Here is a 19,009-nt window from a genome sequence, read left to right on the forward strand (position 1 = left end):
ATGAGGGTTCGCGGATAGCCCAGATGTATAAGGATGATATGATGGGTCCGACTGGGTCACTTTTTTTCCTTCTCTCTTCTGTCCGATCACTGGCTGGGCGCGTCCATGACCGTTTGAGGAGGATTTGAGAATGCCGGTTGTAGATGCTCTTATGGATAATATTTATGTCTGATCTATGTATTTTTCCCTTCCAATCAGGACTATATGTTTTTTGTATTGTTGTGTGCTATAATTCATTGTTGTGTATTTGTATCGGTCAATGATCCACGTGCATGTGTTTGCATGGAAATCCGGTTTTAAAAACGAGGGTGTGGTTGCCCGGGCGAAATAGGGTTCACTGACCTCTATCCACCGACGCGTTCGCGGACATATAAGGGATCACATCAAGCAAGTGTGATATATATGCTCTTCTATAATGACGAACAACCGACAGCTATGTACTTATTTCCAAATGGGAACTAATATAGTAATATGGAATATCCAGATGTGGCGCACCAGTGGTCTAGTGGTAGAATAGTACCCTGCCATGGTACAGACCCGGGTTCGATTCCCGGCTGGTGCACGCTTTCCATTTTTGCCATCTGCTTTCTACCGAGTAAAAAGATTATATATTTTTTCTGTGTTTTTTATAGCCACGGCTTGCAACTCGAAGACTGGGGTTCAACATCCAGTTGTTATGTCTTTGTGACTAGGACCCACGGAGGTTATCATTGGTTACTGTGATCAAATTTGTTTTCGTCTTTGCAGATTAAGTTCGTGTGGAGTTGGCCACGTGGCAGCTCGGCAGCCCCCCTTTTCTCTTGGGAAGCTGAATGAATGGTCTAGTATAGACCTTGATCATGATGGTCTGAACTTATCTGATCATTCTACTTCCTCCTTATGATGACCCCACATACTTTTTGACCGTTAATTTTGATGCATTTTCCATGTCATGAGCTGTACAAGTCAGATGGATGGATGGATGATGTTGATGCTGGTGCTCAGGCACAACGCGTTCCAAACTTGGGGTTCAACATCCAGTTGTTATGTCTTTGTGACTAGGACCCACGGAGGTTATCATTGGTTACTGTGATCAAATTTGTTTTCGTCTTTGCAGATTAAGTTCGTGTGGAGTTGGCCACGTGGCAGCTCGGCAGCCCCCCTTTTCTCTTGGGAAGCTGAATGAATGGTCTAGTATAGACCTTGATCATGATGGTCTGAACTTATCTGATCATTCTACTTCCTCCTTATGATGACCCCACATACTTTTTGACCGTTAATTTTGATGCATTTTCCATGTCATGAGCTGTACAAGTCAGATGGATGGATGGATGATGTTGATGCTGGTGCTCAGGCACAACGCGTTCCAAACTTGGGGCTTCTTTGATTCAAAGGAATTGCATAGGATTTTTGAAAGATTTAAACTCTTAGGAATTTTTCCTGTGATGCTCGTTTAATTCGTAGAATTGGCATCCTTAGGAATTTTTTCAAATGATCCATTTATACTACATTTTGGAGAAACATTTCCATCCACTCAAAGGTCTTTGTAGAATTTCTTTGTTTTTCCTATGCTATCAAACATTCTTTCAAATCCTATAGAATACTATGGGACATGTCACCTTATTCCTGCATTTTTCCTATTCCTTCAATTTGACAATCCTGTGAATCAAAGAGGCCCTTGCAGTTGGGCATGACCTCTTTCAGGGATCGGACAATTAGGACACGACGGCTTGTATTAATGGCAACCGGACCAGCTGGTTGTGCCGTGGGCCCATGGAGCTCTGCCTGCCTCGCTGGACCCGGAGCTGCAACTGACCACGCCATAGCTGCTACCGTTGAAGCTTTTTTCATACCTGCTTGTAGCTCTCGTCAACGCTCATTGCAGCTTTCGTCGTCGCCCCATAGCTCTCACCAACGCTCGTGTTTTGAAAGTTTCATGGCGGAAGCTTTTTTCCACACCGGATGAAGCTTTTCTGCCATGGTTGAAGCTTTTTCCTATTCCAATCGGAACTTTTTTTCACATCGGTTGAAGCTTTTCTCGACGCCGATTGAAGCATTTTTTCCATGTCTGAAGCTTTTTCTTCTACGCCAGTTGTAGCTTTTTTCATGGTTGAAGCTTTTTCTGATGCCATTTAAAAATTATGACGCAACTGCTTCCGGTTGCATTGAGGGGGCTTCTACCGGAAAACGTTCGATTAGCCATTGTGAAGCTATGTGCATTTCTCAATGCAATCTCTCAGAAGGTAATCGATCCAGAAATCATACCAAGGTTAGAGAATGATTTGGTGCAATGTCTTGTCAGTTTCGAGTTGGTGTTCCCACCATCCTTCTTCAACATCATGACGCACGTCCTAGTTCACCTATGCGAAGAGATTAACGTTTTGGGTCCTGTATTTCTACAATATGTTTCCCTTTGAGAGGTTCATGGGAGTCTTAAAGAAATATGTTCATAACCGTGCTAGGCCAGAAGGAAGCATCTCCAAGGGCCATGAAAATGAGGAGGTCATTGAGTTTTGTATTGACTTTATTCCTGACCTTAAGCCGATTGGTGTTCCTGAATCGCGGCATAAGGGCAGACTGGATGGAAAAGGCACGCTAGTTGGGGAACAAATAATATGTATGGACGGACATTCTCTCACTGAAGCACACTACACAGTTCTACAGAATTTTGCCTTGGTGGCTCTGTATATGGATGAACACAAGAATTTGCTACGCTACAAACACCCGGAGCGGTCTGATGACTGGATTACACGTGAACAAACCAGGAGTTTCGTCAGCTGGTTGCAGACACGTACCATGCATGACACCTCTATTGAAGATGACATGTACTTGTTGTCCCAGTTACCATCTTCGAATATAATGACTTTCAAAGGGTACGAGATAAATGGTAATACATTTTACACGATCGCCCAAGATAAGAAGAGCACCAACTAAAACAGTGGTGTCCGCTTTGATGCAGAAACCAAGACAGGAAAGGAAACGTATTATGGTTATATACAGGACATATGGGAACTTGACTATCGACGTGGTTTGAAGGTCCCTTTGTTTCGGTGCAAATGAGTCAATATGACACGAGGCGGGGTAAGGGGTAACGGAAGACCCGCAGTACGGAATGACAATAGTGGATCTCAACAATCTTGCGTATGCAGACGAACCATTCATCCTAGCCAATGATGTGGCACAGGTTTTTTATGTGAAGGACATGTCTACCAAGCCAAGAAAAAAGAAAAGATAAGGAAGCGAATGCATCGTACGATGAGCCAAAGCGGCACATAGTTCTTTCTGGGAAGAGAAACATCGTGGGAGTGGATGACAAGACAGACATGTCAGAAGATTATGAAAAGTTTGATGAAATTGCTCCATTCACAGTGAATATTGACCCGAGCATCCCGCTAAATGATGAAGATTTTCCATGGTTACGGCGTAAAGGGACACACGCGAAGAAAAAGTTTCACACCCAAAGATCTGGGATGTGATTGGCTTCACTATCATCACTTTCTTCTGTATTTCACACCCAGGAGGGAATCTCTGTAATAGTTAGGGTAGTTATGTGTTTTGTCATTTGAAACGCGAAGAAATTTTATGTGCAAACAAATTCTTTCATGCCTTTACTGATTTTTAAAGTTAAGTTATTCACAAACTAGTGATTCACACTAATTTCAAATAATTCAAAATTTAAACTATTCAAATTTGAAAACTACGGGCACTAACAGAAAGTTTGTAATTTTTTGTACCTAAAGCAAAAATATTCACAAAGAAACTCTAAATACACAAAAAACAACTCAAAAATAAATAAACCAAAAAAAATAAAAAAGCCCGCCTACTGGGCCAGAGCGGCCTGCATACGACTAGAAACCCAACCTGTTGTTGGGCCAGGATGCAGGCCCGTAAAGGCCCAGTAGACCCACAGGGCAACACAAAACATGTAGGCCCAGTAGGCCTGCTTTGGAGAGGAGCTCGAGAGAGCTACCGCACGGGGGTTTATAAACCAGTATGGACGCCCCTCGGCTAGCGAGGTGGGACTAAACTTGTCGCACAGCACCTTGCCAGCGCACCCCCTTTAGTACCGGGTGGTGGCTCCAACCGGTACTAAAGGCCCCCCTTTAGTACCGGTTGGAGCCACCACCCGATACTAAAGGGTGTGCGGTTCCCGCCGCCTGGCCTGGCCAAAACAGGCCTTTAGTACCGGTTGGTGGCTCCAACAGGTACTAAAGGTCCATCCTATATAACTAAACACTTCAAAATTTTCAGTTTCTCATCTGCTTCTTCTCCTCTGCCCCGTCGCCCGCCGCCCCCGGCCGTCTCCATATCCCTCGTCGCCGCCCCGTCCCCGGCCGTCGTCGCCGCCCCGTCGTCCCCGTCCCCGTCGTCACTGCCGTGTCGTCCCGGCCCGTCCCGCGTCGTCCCCGTCCCCGTCATCGCCGCCCCGTCCCCGTCGTCGCCGCCCCGGCCCGTCCCCGTCGTCGCTGCCCCGTCCCAGTCCCCGTCGTCGCCATCCCCGTCGTCGCCGCGCCCGTCGCCGTCCCCGTCGCCGCCCCCCATCGCCTCTCGCCTCGCCGGTGAGCACACACACATACATTTTTCTTTTTTTAGTTATAGAAATAGTTAGTTATATAGCATTGTTAGAAATGTTATAGAAAAGTTAGAATTGTTAGGAATTTTTTCTATTTTTTAGTTATAGAAATAGTTATAAAAAAGTTAGAAATTTTTCTTTTTTTTAGTTATAGAAATAGTTAGTTATATAGCATTGTTAGAAATGTTATAGAAAAGATAGAATTGTTAGGAATTTTTTCTGTTTTTTAGTTATAGAAATAGTTATAAAAAAGTTAGAAATTTTTCTTTTTTTTAGTTATAGAAATATTAGAAATGTTATACAAATGTTAGTTATATATATAGAAATGTTATATTTTTTTTCTGTTTTTTAGTTATAGAAATATTAGAAATGTTATAGAAATGTTAGTTATATAGCATTGTTAGAAATGTTATAGAAATGTTAGTTATATAGAAATGTTAGAAATTTTAGTTATCAAAATCCAATCATTAAAAAAATGTTACTTTTTGCGGGCATATAGCTAGTATTTGTTCTCGACGATGCCCGGCCTGCATCCTCGCCGTCGACCCGTCCGCGACGACGTCCGGCTGACCGTGAAGAACACGAGGCATGGGCGCTATTCCGTGGTATGAGGGGTTTTCGGACTGGAACGCCGACTACAGAACCCGTGCGAGAAATAAGATTGCGGAGGAGAAGAAGAGGAAGATGGAGGAGGAGCAGAGGAAGCTAGACTATGAACGCCTTCAAGGCCTAGAATCAGCGCACGCGGACTTGGCAATCAAATTCCAGCGGCAGCAGGAGCAGATCGACTCACTTAGCCAGCAAAGGGGGTCTCAGCAGCTAGCGGATGATCCACCAATGGATAGCACCGTCCCATCCATGCAGAGAAGCAGCGCGGGTTCCGCCCCGGGCGACGCATTGCTGGATAGCTACCCAGTGGATGACATCATGGAGAACACTAACTGCGAGCTACACTTCAAAATGAAGAACATATCCATGAAGGTGGCAGACGCCCTTGCTTTTACAAATCCCACCGAGGCAACCTTCCATTGCAACCCGATTCCAGTGGGCTATGCTCGTGTCTTGGTTGATGAGGTGGTGGACCAATATTCGGGGTTAGAGCTTGACATTCCTGGAGGTGACGATGAGCACACACTAGGAGAGGCCAACCATCGTATCATCCTATGGAGAAAGGATTGCATCATCTTTCGAAGGCCACCGACACCGCGTCATCCGACTCCTCGTCGCAGTCCGCCACCGAGTCAGCAGACTCCCGCTCCTCCAAGTCCAGCAACGCGTCAGGCCACTCCTCCTCCAAGTCCGGCACAGCTTCAGGCCACTCCTCCTCCAAGTCCGGCAAAGCGTCAGGCCACTCCTCCTCCAAGTCCGGCACAGCTTCAGGCCACTCCTCCTCCAAGTCCGGCACAGTTTCAGGCCACTCCTCCTCCTCCAACTCAGCCACGTCAGCCGTCTTTGCCGCCTCAGCAATCACGGAAGAGAGCCGCCTCAGCTATGGTGCGTAGCGGTACAAGTCGAGGTAGTACTGCAGGTACAGGCGGAGGCAAGCGATTTCAATATGGTCCAAGCCTCGCGCCTCTTCAGCAGAGACCTTACGACAAGTCCGAGGAGGAAAACGTAGCCATATCGAAGGCCGAGGTGGAAGCCCATTTTGCACCGAAACCGCCACCGCCGCCAAGGGAGAAAGTGCCTGTAGAAAAGATTGAGCACTTCATTCGTATGGCTAGACCACCAGCTCTCAAGCATGTTTACACAGACTATGAGCACCACCTCAGGAAGTTAAATCGAGCACGTCTACAGAAAGAGGCGAGCTCGAACTCGAGCAAATCAGCTGGCAAAAGGAGCGGTAAAACCGTTCCCCAGCTGGGAGAACAGGCGGCGCAATCAATCCCCCCGCTTGCTGTACCAACAACACATGACAGTAGACGCGTCCAATATTATTGTGGGCAAACCGTTAATGTTCCCGGGGTGGGCGATGTGGTAATAACCGAGGAGCATATTGCGCAGGCTGAATCGATCGGGATCACTGTTGGACAACTCCTCGATATCGAGCCCATGTTTCCGACTAGAGAGGAGGAAATAAAACGGAAATATGCCCGGGGCCAACCTTTGGTCGAGCCAGAGGAGGTCAATAAGCTCCCAACGAGAATGTATGAATTGCATCAATGGTACATGGACATTACCAAGATTTCCAATCGAGAGTCCCTCATGGTGAATGTCAATGAGGAGCATTACTACCATAAGAAAGTTGTGACCGTTGAGTATTCAGAACTATTTCAGCTATACAATAAAGACGCACTCGACAAATCTATCGTCAGTTGCTATTGTCTGTAAGTGATTTCTTTCTGTAATTTAAGTCTCAAGCTAGCTGTAGTGATCATTTTGATCAATCATTATCTGTAATTATCCTCACTATATTCTTTTCTGTGGTATTATGCAGGATGAAGATTTATGAAATAAAAAAAGATGGACGCTATGGCATTGGGTTCGTTGACCCAAATACCATTAATGAATACACATGGAAAATAGATCCATATCACGAAAAATGTGTAGAGGAAAGCATGCTACAGTTCTTCAAGGAACTCAAATACAATGAAGATATACTACTTCCTTACAACTTCCAGTGAGTCACACTGTCTTGTACTACAAATTCTATTTTTCCCTACTAGCTATAGCTACATGTTTTTGCTTACATATGCCCGCTTAATTAAGACATGCAAACATGTGTGCATGCAGATTTCACCGAATCTTGTTAATCATTAAAGTTGATGAAGGAACAGTTGAAGTACTAGACTCGCTACTTAAGAAAGCAAGTGACTACACCATCGTGAAGGGGATAGTCAACAGGTAATTTCAATCATTATTAACTATATCTCGGCCTATTTAATTAGTTCGTCATTTCCTGATAACAACTATTTAATAACCCATTTATTCATTTTCTTTGTCGACGGGGCAGGGCTTGGGCAAAGTTCATCAGGGCCACTCCAGGCACATGGAAACAAAATCTGAAATGGTATCGACCCAAGGTAAGTAATTAAGTAGTACTAGCTAGCTGCCATCTCTTTAATTATCATGCTTGATTAATTATTATCCGATCAAATTCCATTCTCGTAAAGGCCCTGAAGCAGGCGCCGGGGAATAATCTGTGTGCATACTACGTTTGCGAGAACATTCGCATGATGGCGTCCGAAAGGAGCAAATCTCAAAGACAAGAGTGGGTACGATATCGATTGTCAGAACACTATTCACAATTTTTACACCATTATCGATATCTAGTCACACAACTAATACACATGCATATTGATCTCCTTCTTAACAGTTCAAAGAGGTGCGGGACAAGCTCCTAGCACAGGACCGCATAGAAGCAATTCAAGAGAAAATAGCGGGATTTTTGCTCGACCAGGTCATAGATCCCAAAGGAGAATACTATTACCCGCTGCCGCCCCCATGAACCACTTCCAATTGTTATCGTGCTCCGAAGGCACCAATTAGCTAGGCTAATGCCATTGGCTCCGAAGGCATCAATTAGGAGAAATTGTATATATATATATGTATATATGTGTGTGTATTATGATCGGTTTTACTAGAAATTCTATTTATATATATGCATAACGTGTACAATATGTAGTATCGTAAAATACCAGCAAACGGAAAATAATTAAATGGAAAACACAAAATTAAATGAAAAAGAAATCATAAACCCCAACCCCCCCCCCCACCCCAACATTTTAATACCGGTTGATGACACCAACCGGTACTAAAGGGCTCCCTGCCCCCGAAGCTGGCTCGTGCCACGTGGTTGCCCTTTAGTGCCTACATTTTAGCGCCGGTTACCAAACCGGCACTAAAGGGGCTTACGAACCGGTGCTATTGTCTGGTTCTGCACTAGTGAATATTTGTTTTTTCAGGGGTATGTGAATGAATATTCGAAACAAGAAGTAGTTGTGCGTCCGTCAATGCATGCATGTATAAGATAAGGTGTTTTTCCCTAACCTAGCCGCCGCCACGTGAAGGCGGCTAGGGAAGCGATCCTCTACCTCTGATCAATACGGACCAGGGCTGGCCCCCTCTCCCTCCAACTGTTGCTCCGATGGCAGGAGGGGGGGCATTCCGCAGCTCTATAGTTAGGGTTTGGTTTTGTAGGTCGTGGTGTGTCATTTGGATGGTGGGAGCGGTGTTCAGACGAATAAATCTGCCTCAGCTCTACTCCCACACTGACGATGTCCTCCATGTTGTACTCTGATCCAACACCGAATTTCAGAAGTGTCTCCCCAAATTGTTCTTCATATACATATTTTCTCGTTTTGTAGCTGAGACGTGTATTTGAAGAAAAGGCTCGTTGGGTACATCCATGTTGCTGAGCACCCCCCATATTGCACTCGGCAAAGCCCTTGTCGAGTATCCGGCAAACGACGTACTCGAATGCCTGATGGAAATATACATTACGTGAGCAACTATATAAGTTTCAGGGGATTGCCTTTGCATCGATCGGAATTGAAGTGCGATTTACTACTTGTTGCAATACCGGTTAGTAGAGCATCATGTCTACTTCACTCACTTCCGCACGCGCACACACACTGCACGTACGAGCTAGCTCCAATTATCCAAGGCCTGCCTCAACCATGACCCCTCCACGTGCTCAAGGCCTTGGACGACACAAAGGCCGACGTCAAGGGTCTTGTCGCCGCTGCCGGTGTGGACACGATATATCCCCACCATTTTTCACCACCCACCCGAGTCCAGACAAAATTACTGTTCTGACCTATAGAGCTAACTAAATCTCGATTTGATCTCGTTTCAAAATAAATTTTGTTTCTGACCTTTTTCGGTGACGCCAAGATCCCTGGCGTCTGGGTTACGAAGCAGACGCCAGGGACCCTGGCGTCTGGCCCCTGGCCCGCACTGCCCGCGTGCCCGTTGACCTGCTACCCTGGCGTCTGGCCCTGGTAACAGAATAACCCTTGGGGAAAGTGTGTGGGACCCACCCCACACACTTTCCCCAATCCACAACCCGAGCTTGAAGAACACTTGGAGCTCTCACACTCTCTCCTATCCCTCAAGCTCCCCCTCAAATCCTCTCCAAAAGGTACATCCCTTAGGTGGATCTTTCCATCACTTTGTTGCTCTTGTTAATCTCCCCCAAATCATCCAATTATTTTTTGTCAAACCTTGTTATTTTGGTTGCATTTTATACATGTTGGTGGAACCCTAGTTCATGTTTTCTCCCTTATGTTAGTGTGAATGGCTTGGTTAACTTTGATAATATAGTGCTATGCATGGTGTGTAGTAGGAATATATGCTTGTTGAGTAGAAAGATTGGGGGTTAGGGTTAGTTAGTGATTAGGGTTAACTTTGCTTAGTGTGTGTTAATTAGTGATACTTTTGTGGACATCACCAATAATTTAGTCTTGATATGATTTGGATAGAATTAGATGTATTTGGATAAACACACCAATTCTCATTGAAGTCTTAAATCCATTCATGTTATTTTTAGATGGAGAGACTTGTTAATGTTCATTACATGGACAAGGAGGCATTCTTGAGTAACAATGCCGACACGGGTGAGGAATCATTGGTTTTTGATACAAGCCCTAGCTATGAGGATGTTGTTGCAAAAGTGAGACAAGTCTTAGAGTGGATGGACACCAATGTTGATGTTAAGTTAATAGGAAGGTATGATGTTGGAGTTGGAGCCAAATCTCGCTTGAAAAGTATGCCTATCACCTCGGATTTGCATTGGGATGTATACAAGGAAAAGGTATCCCAATCGGAAGACAAGTCACTTGAATTGTTTGCCACCAAGGTTGAATCTCCTCGGTTTACCATTGATTTGAACCGGCATGTCTCTTCCCCAATGGATGACATGAGCGAGAGAACAATGGTGCCACTTGTTGAGCATAGGGTTGTGGTTGATGCCCCCAATGTTTATCCCCCACCACGTCCCCGTGTACCATCTATCAAAGCAAATGAGGTTGAGTTGTATGCCCCCAATGCTTCTAGCCAACCACCAACTAGCCAAGCAAATGAAGTTGAGGTGATTGCTAGTGACGAAGTAATTCAAGAGGATGAAGATGTTTATGATGACGACGAAGAGCAAGAGGAAGGGTTTCATGGTAATGATGTTGGTGACTTGAATGCGTACATAGCGCAAAAGGACATGGATCGTGACTTGCCTTTTAGGCGTCAATATGCGTATGACTCGGATGACGAGGGTCCAGTTGAACAGTTGGACGAGGATGGATTCACAAAGGAGGAGAACCAAATCCACTTTGAGCTGACGGGCTTACAAAAAAGAACTCACTTGTTTAAAGATCTCAGCCTTGCCCATAAAGCTGTTGTTGACGGTGGAATGAGAATGACGGCGATTGAGCCAACACCATGCCCGGATCCAGGAGAACCAAGGGTGGAGAATGAGGACGAGAATGCTTATTTGAAGAAAGGATTGAAGTTTCTGAGCTTGCCTATGCTGAAGTTTTGGTTGGCTGACTATGCCATTCGAAACCATAGGCCAATTTATGTTGAGCACTCGGACATGAAGTTGCGTTACACCGTGGTGTGTGAGCAAAAGGAATGCACATGGAAGGTTCGTGCAAGAAAGCTTAAAGAAACTGAAGAATGGGTGTTGAAAAGTTGTGATACCACTCATAGATGCAAACCGCCATCGAAACGACTTAGAAAGACACACCGTCAACTCACATCTGAGTATCTCGGATACAAATGGATGAAAGACATAGCCTTTGATCCCACTGTGAAAGTGAGGTTTCTCATGCGGACGGTGAAAAAACAATTTGGTTATGAAGTCAAGTATGGGAAGGCATGGAAGGCAAAGGCAAATGCTATTAGGATGTTGTATGGTGGTTATGAAGAAGCATACAACCAGCTCCCAAGGTTGTTGGCCGCGATTGCACATAGGAACCCGGGCATGTTTCATGTGGTCGAGGATCACGAGGGAGTGTTCCACCGTGCCTTCTGGAGTTATGGACAATGTGTGGAGGCGTTTCAGCATTGTCGTCCGGTCTTGTCTATAGATGGCACGTTCTTGACCGGTAGATATAAGGGCACACTAATGGTAGCAATGGCGCACTCATCAAACGACAACGTGTTGCCGTGTGCATTTGCTTTGGTGCCTTCCGAGCACCAAGACAACTGGGAGTGGTTCATGGGTCATGTTAGGCACAACGTGATTGGGGCTAGGGAGGTATGCATCATATCGGACCGGCATCATGGCATACTCAAGGCAATGGACATTGTTATTCCAGGATTTCCAAAGCTTCACCACAGATGGTGCATGAGGCATTTCGTGGCCAACTTTTACCGGGCATGTAAGAGCAAGGAGCTCAGCAAAGACCTTACCCATGTATGTGTGGCCTTCACCACGCAAGGTTTCGATGCTCGGTACAACAAACTCTTTGCAGCGGTGAACGAAGGGGGAAAAGAGTTCTTAACTAGGAATTTAAGCGAGAAGCACAAGTGGGCACGCGCTCATGACGATGGTGGTTGGCGATATGGCGACATGACGAGCAATCTCGTAGAATGTTTCAACAATGTGTTGAAGGGTGCTCGTGCATTGCCGGTGACTGCAATAGTGGAGTACACCTTCTTCAAGCTTAATGAGTACTTTCAGAGGCATTCTGAAGAGACTGCAAAATGGATAGGTGAAAAAAAGGATTATCCGGAAAAGGTTGATGAATGGTTGCAGTTACAAGCAAGCAAGTCTTCACGGCAACAAGTTATCATATTCGATAGACTTGAAATGATCTATCAAATTGATGAGCCAGGTGGCACAACACGAGACGGTAGACAATATGGTGGTGCTGCATTTGAGGTGAAACTGAAGACTCGGTGGTGCCAGTGCGAGAGGCCTAGTAAGTATCATTGGCCATGCTCGCATTTGATAACGGCGGCGAAGGCGAGAAACATACATGTTAATGATGGAAAAACCGTGAGGATGCAAGAGTTCCATGTGGAAGCTACTAGGTTGACATGGGCGCCAAGATTTCACCCTTTCTTGGACCAATCACAGTGGCCTGAGTACCATGGCCCTCATATTAGGCCAGACCCTCTTCTGAAGGTGGAGACGAAGGGTAGAAGGAGAACTAAGAGGTTCAGGGGTGATATGGATGACCTGGCTGGATACACTGGCATGAAACAATTTGGTAGCGGTCATTTCATGGAGGCTCCTGACATTATCAACTGTGGGGTGTGCGGTGAAGGGGGACACAATGTGCGGACATGCAAGAATAAGAAAACCAAAAAAAGAAAAACAAGTCGTGGAGGCGGCACCGATGGTGAACGAGGTGGAAGAGGTGACGGTGGTGGTGGTCGAGGAAGCACAAGTGTCAGAGGTGGTAGTGGTGGTCGTAGAGGGAGCACAAGTGCTAGAGGTGCTAGTGTTCGTAGAGGGAGTACAAGTGCTAGAGGTGGTGGTCGAGCTAGCACAAGTGCTAGAGGTGGTGGTCGAGCTAGCACAAGTGCTAGAGGTGGTGGTCGAGCAGGCACAAGTGCTAGAGGTGGTGGTGGTCGGAGAGGAAGCACAAGTGCTAGAGGTGGTGGTGGTTGTAGAGGAATGGTTGATAATGGATCGGCCTTCGGTTATTTGCTTAATCCAGATGGTTGATCTAATAATAATGGTATATTATTTGTTCATACAATTCCTAGCATTTATTCATTTACTGTATTTACGCATTTACTCTCTTTATGTCTTGTGCTAACAATTGTTCTTTTTGTAGGCATGGCTTCATCCGGTTCCAGGACGAGGCCGGCGTGCGCGGACCAAGAGGACATGCCGAAGACGTGGATGGAGGCCAGTTTGGACAAGGAGAAGGAGAAGGATGTGCCCACACCACCATGTTGGTGTGGTGATGTTTGCAAGCTGAAGGTGTCCACTGACCGCAACAAGTCATGGACAGAAGGTAGAAGGTTTTTCGTGTGTCCCAACTATGCACATGATCGTCGAAGGCCAACTAACGCATATGACATACCACCGGTATGTTAGGTGTACATACAAAAAACATCAACAAGTTGTCACTCATATGTCTAACAAAATCATGGTTTATATGTAGTCCCCTCCTCCACTTTGCAAGTACTTCACTTGGGTAGATCACGAGGTACCAAAAGATGTCCAAGAGGACCAACGTCGAGATTGGTTACGGAGGCAGCGCCTATTCGAGGAGTCCTATGCACGGGGATTGGAGCGGGAGCGTCGTCAGAAGGAGGCTCGTGAGCGCAAGAAGCGTGAACAAGAGAGGGCACGCAAAGAGAAGGAGGCTCGTCAAGAAGAGAGGGCAAGAAAACTTGCAAGGGCTCGCGATGCACGAGAGGAGGACGAGGCACGTGACAAGAAGGGAAAGTGGCCCCGTACTACTCAGTAGACAAATGGAAAGGCACCGGCGTCGATGATGAACTGTCGAGACTTTGTTTAATGTATGAACTTGTTATTCGAGACCTTGTGTGGTCATGAACTACTTATGTCATTCGAGACATCGTGTGTGAACTTGATATCCGAGACCTTGTGTGGTCATGAACTACTTATGTGCAAACTATGCTTTGTTCATATTTTTGTTTGATTTCCAATGTTTAAAAATGTGTGCAACAAGTTTAAAAGAGAGCACTTTGCCTAGTTTGCAAATGTGCACACCCAGACGCCAGGGTTCCTGGCGTCTAGGTCCCTATCCAGAGAGCATTTTCCCAGTTTGCAAATGTGCACAACCAGACGCCAGGGTCCCTGGCGTCTGGCTGTGCACTTATGCAAACAGGAAAAAAGCTCTCTGGATAGGGACCCAGACGCCAGGGACCTTGGCGTCTGGGTGTGCACACTTGCAAAATGCTCTCTGGATCGGGCATCAGACAGATCAGACAGGTGTCTGTTTACCTGCGCGAGCAAAACGATCCAGACGCCAGGGACCCTGGCGTCTGGGTCCCTATCCAGAGAGCTTTTTTCATGTTTGCATAAGTGCACACCCAGACGCCAGGGTCCCTGGCGTCTGGATCGTTTTGCTCGCGCAGGTAAACAGACACCTGTCTGATCTGTCTGATGCCCGATCCAGAGAGCATTTTGCAAGTGTGCATAGCCAGACGCCAAAGACCCTGGCGTCTGGGTCCTTATCCTATCTAGAGAGCAAATATCATGTGGATAAGATTCTTTGGGCCCACCTCTACCCCTCTCATCCATTCATCTCCACCCCACCTCTACCCCTGTCATTCCTTTCATCTCCACTCACTCTCACTCTCACCTCTAGCCCTCTCGTCCACTCACTCTCATCCAGTACCATAACCCCCCTCAAATCTCTCACGAATCGGTCCGTTTTCACCGTTGGATCTTCAGGATTTCGAAACTAGAAGGTAAATCAACTACACCCCCACTTATTGGTTGGTTTCAGGATCTCCAGTATCATAGTTTTGTGTAAACCCTAGTTTGTTTGTTTTCCTCGTGGTTTAATGTATCATAGGTTAGGTACTAAGAGATTTGTGTGTTGTATATGGCTAATGGTACTCAGTGGGTGCTTAGCCCTGTTGTTCATGTCCAAGGCTTTTCTCCATGTGTTGTGCAAGTTAGTGAAGTGGACCTCACTTTTGATTGGTTGAAGACTAAATTCATGTTGAAGCAAGGGTTGAAGGAAGAGGATTTTGTGTACTACGTCAGCAGGAAGCAGTCAGATGGCCCCGGAGAAAGAAAACTGGTTGACATAACTGATGATGTTGACATAACTGATGATGACAAGATTCAAGAAATGCTGCAAGAATGGAAATGGAAAAGGGTTATTGACTTGCATTGCTACAGGAAACCGAGTTATATGTGATTTTCATGTCGTTTCAACTATCGTGGACCATCGTGGTCATGAACTACTTATGTCATTCGAGACTATTTGTGTAATTTGAGATTATGTGATGAACTTCTCATTCGAGACTATTTGTGTAATTTGAGATTATGTGATAACTATGCTTGTCATTTGCTATTATGTGAACACTAATGTTTGTCATTCGATACTATAGGTGTTTGCTAGAACAAAATATCTATGTCATTCCATACTATAGGTGTTTGGGTGCTAGAACAAAATATGAACAAAATGAAAAAAGTACTACACCAGGTCTAGACGCCAAGGACCCTGGCGTCTGGGTGCCCTGTTTCTGCTGTCCAGGACTCTGCTTTTGCTTCCAGTCGACCCCAGACGCCAGAGACTGTGGTGTCTGGTCCCCTGACTTGAAACCAGACGCCAAGGACCCTGGCGTCTGAGACCTTGTAGATTATTTTGAACTTGCTGTTTGACACAAGAAGATAGCACATATATATTCATATGATAGGTTCATACAACACAGAAGATAGCACATTTCACACAACTTTCACCATGACAAATGTAAGCATACAAACGACAAGTTCATAGATTTTTCATCACGACAAATTCAAGCATACATAAGACACCAAGTGCATACATATGGTACCAAGTGCATACATAAGACACCAAATTCAAGACAACCTAAGAAGTTTTTAGCACGACACCAAGTTCATGCATACAAACGCCACCTAGTTCATGCACTTCCAAACAAGAAGCTCACTTCCTCCTTCCTCTCTTCACAATGGTTGCAAGTGTAGGCTCCTCCTCTTCGCTAGCCTCCTCCTCCTCCTTGTTGTATGCCTCCTCCTCCGCCTCAATGTTGGCCTTATATCTTTGCATTCCTGTTGGGATAAGCTGATGAGAATACTCCGGACTATGGAATTGTGTATTCCATGTCTTCTTTCTACCTTTCTTGCCTGGTGTCTTAGCTATGGCTTTGCCTTTCCTAGAGCGAGCATTGCCTTGTGTCCGTTGTGTAACCTGTGATGGTTGTGGAGCATCAACATAATACTCATGATCCTCTTGATGTGTTGCATCATACTCATGCTCCTCATCTTGTGTTGGCTCCTCTTGATGTGATGGCTCCTCTTCATGGACCTCCTCCTCCATGTCCTCATCGTTCTGGATATAACGCCGTCTATTAGCTCTGGCGCGGGTACCAGGTGCATACACGTCACTGGACTGAGCACCATGGCAAGAAAGCATTGCTGACATCTTATGGAACCGCTTCTTGAACTTCTGCAACAACACAAAATATGCTATGATATGAGATACAAATAAATAATCCGCGAAAAGAAACTTTTATAATATATTGATCACACCTCCATCGTGCTCCTAAGAGTCCTCTCAGATAATACACCACCAGGTGGATGACTCAGTGCAACATTGGCATCGTTGACGCACAGAAGCAACGATCTGCCCTGCAATTCATGAACAAACCAAACTTATGTATTTGAAAGAAGACAACATGATGCATGCAAGTTTGTTAGAATAGGTCAAACAGACTACCATTTCATCATGCATCGGTGCATAGTCAACGTGAGCCCCTCTGGTGTCTCTCACAGCCGTGTTGAAGGTATGATAACCTTCTGCAGTCTCCGGGTCTTCAGACACCAACTCCGACCACTCCTCGTGAGTCCAACCAGGCTTTAGCTTTAACCGATAACGATCCGCATACCACACTTGATACTTCTGATATGCTGACTGATTGTGAGGTCTATTCTCTGATTGCACTAGTGTGTCTCTTTGATTCCAAAATTCTATCCATGCACGGTGTTTGTTTGCCCAATCCGATATATCCTGATTGTTCCTTCGATTGAACCTACAAATGATGCACGGAACAAAGCATTAGCAAACATTGACTTATTCAATACTCTACTACATACTCAAGGCATGCTTGCTCACCGATGCAGAGATAGCATTTCCTCCTTGCTCTCCTCAATTGGAATATCTTGTCTTCTTCCAAATTGTCTTGCCACACGGTCTACAAAGTGCCACTCGACTGCGAAGAAGCATATCATTGGGCACCTCGCCCGCCAAAGATGGCTATCACGCGTGCACATCTCATTAAGATCAAAGTCACGATCTTCCACATAAGGCAACCAATATACCTGCAAAACAAAGAGATACATTGTTAGCTACAAGTTTCATTCTTGACTAAATTTTATCTCATCGAACTTCTCAAAACCTGCTCAGCAGTCAAGGTGTCCAGCTCGTTCATATAGCACTTGTATCGCACATGCGAGCTTCCTGTGTAGACTGTCACTTGTTCCTAATAGTAAGCAAGCGTAGGGCGCCGATATGGATCATCATCATGCAACCCGTCATGATTACCCCGTGGGTTTGCCATGAGGGGGTTCTTGAATTCGGGTCGTCCAACCGGGATCCGCTCCCACATCCACACGGATAGGCTCCAAACAAACCCAGACAATGAGGATGTATCTCCCTTCCTCCGACACGCCAAGTCAAGCTGCAATCAAACAAACATGTTAGATATGGAGGCGCATGACAAATGCAAGATAAATGGTTGCAAATATCTCTTACCTGACGATACAAATATGCTAGTGCGGCCGAACCCCAGCTATACTGGGTATCCCAGTTATTGAGTAGCTCCAAGAACATCCAGAGGGCTGAGTTCCCGGTTGCATCTAAGAAGACTACCTTGGTTAGTACATACCAAAGATAGGCCCGCGCGTACTGCTGCACAACCACGTCATTGGCATCCTGAGGGCACGGATTGGTGTTTCCTCTGACCATTTTTAGCCAAGAATGCCTCACTTTCGCGGTATCGGCCTTGCCTTCCTGAGGGCCCTCGGGCTGAACGCCAATTAAATCGGCAGTCCGTTCTCGCCAATTACCCACGCTCACACGACCAGTAACAGCTTGTCCGTTGATAGGAAGGCCGCTTATCATAGCCATGTCCTGTAGGGTCATCGTCATCTCCCCACATGGAAGGTGGAACGAGTGAGTCTCCGGCCTCCAACGATCCACAAGTGCGGTCAGCGCCGCGTGGTTCACCGGCGGAGCGCGTCGCTTAAACTGCAACACGAATGGGAGAAGACCCAATCTTCGAATGTAAGCCTCATACCGCGGGTCGTAATCAAAGTCATCAGCGGAATGACCCCTCATGCGCATAGCAACTACTTGCTGCAAATAAAGTGATGTTTTAATAATCAATACAAGAACACAAATGAGAAACAACGAAAATTGACCCAGTCTTGCTTCTTACCTGTCCATTCTCAATGGCACGAGCACGATGCTCCTTATCCCACTCATCGATTAATCCGTCATACCAAGGACCATCACCATCCGCCATCCTACAAAACAAATCACAAACATCTATGAATACATGAACAATATCAAACAATTTCCTTCTCCAAGTTTATGCCATATGAAAACACCATTCTTCTCAAACATAACCACATCATTTCTTTCTTCTACATATGCACACATATCATCTAGAGTACCAAATTTCACCATCAAATAAATTTCATAATCATCATCCGCCATTCTATTGAACAAATCATGTCACACACAATAATCAAATTTCATCATCTCTTTTGCATAAATTTTTTTGCCATCTATATATTCAACTATATTGTCATACCACTTCACATTTTTATCTTCT

The 19,009-nt window shown here is 45.5% G+C and overlaps 1 non-coding gene across 1 annotated transcript; it reads left to right on the plus strand.

Annotated features, from left to right (window-relative positions):
- The first annotated feature begins 491 nt into the window (after nucleotides 1-491).
- On the plus strand, nucleotides 492-562 carry TRNAG-GCC. Its single transcript has one exon. It is a non-coding gene; the product is annotated as a tRNA-Gly (tRNA).
- The last annotated feature ends 18,447 nt before the right edge of the window (nucleotides 563-19,009 follow it).

The sequence above is a fragment of the Triticum urartu genome, chromosome 5, assembly GCF_003073215.2.
Source record: "Triticum urartu cultivar G1812 chromosome 5, Tu2.1, whole genome shotgun sequence".
NCBI classification, from domain to species: domain Eukaryota; kingdom Viridiplantae; phylum Streptophyta; class Magnoliopsida; order Poales; family Poaceae; genus Triticum; species Triticum urartu.